Source organism: Octopus bimaculoides, chromosome 30 (genome assembly GCF_001194135.2).
Source record: "Octopus bimaculoides isolate UCB-OBI-ISO-001 chromosome 30, ASM119413v2, whole genome shotgun sequence".
In the NCBI taxonomy this organism is placed as follows: domain Eukaryota; kingdom Metazoa; phylum Mollusca; class Cephalopoda; order Octopoda; family Octopodidae; genus Octopus; species Octopus bimaculoides.
In genome coordinates, this window is record NC_069010.1 from 119,921 (window position 1) to 120,271 (window position 351).

Consider the following 351-nt stretch of genomic DNA (forward strand, 5'->3'; position numbering starts at 1 on the left):
TATAGATGAAGGATCAATGTCGTCAGAGTATTTGATAGGATAATTAACGTCAAACTAATCTTGGAAAATACAGAAGTAACTATTATCTCATTTTAAAGAGGTATAGTAGACAATCTCCATGACAAATAACAGTGCCCCTTTCTTCATGTCTGGTGACTTCAATAGATATAAGGGGGGTAGATTCTATGGTTATGGGTTTGGTTCTCAAGGTGAGGCGGGATAAAACTCTTGGAGTTCTGGGATGCAAATGACCTGATGATCTGCAGCACTATCTTCAGGAAACAACCAGACACCTAATCACCTATCAAGCTTATGGTCTCACAAACCATATTGAATACGTTTTCACACAAA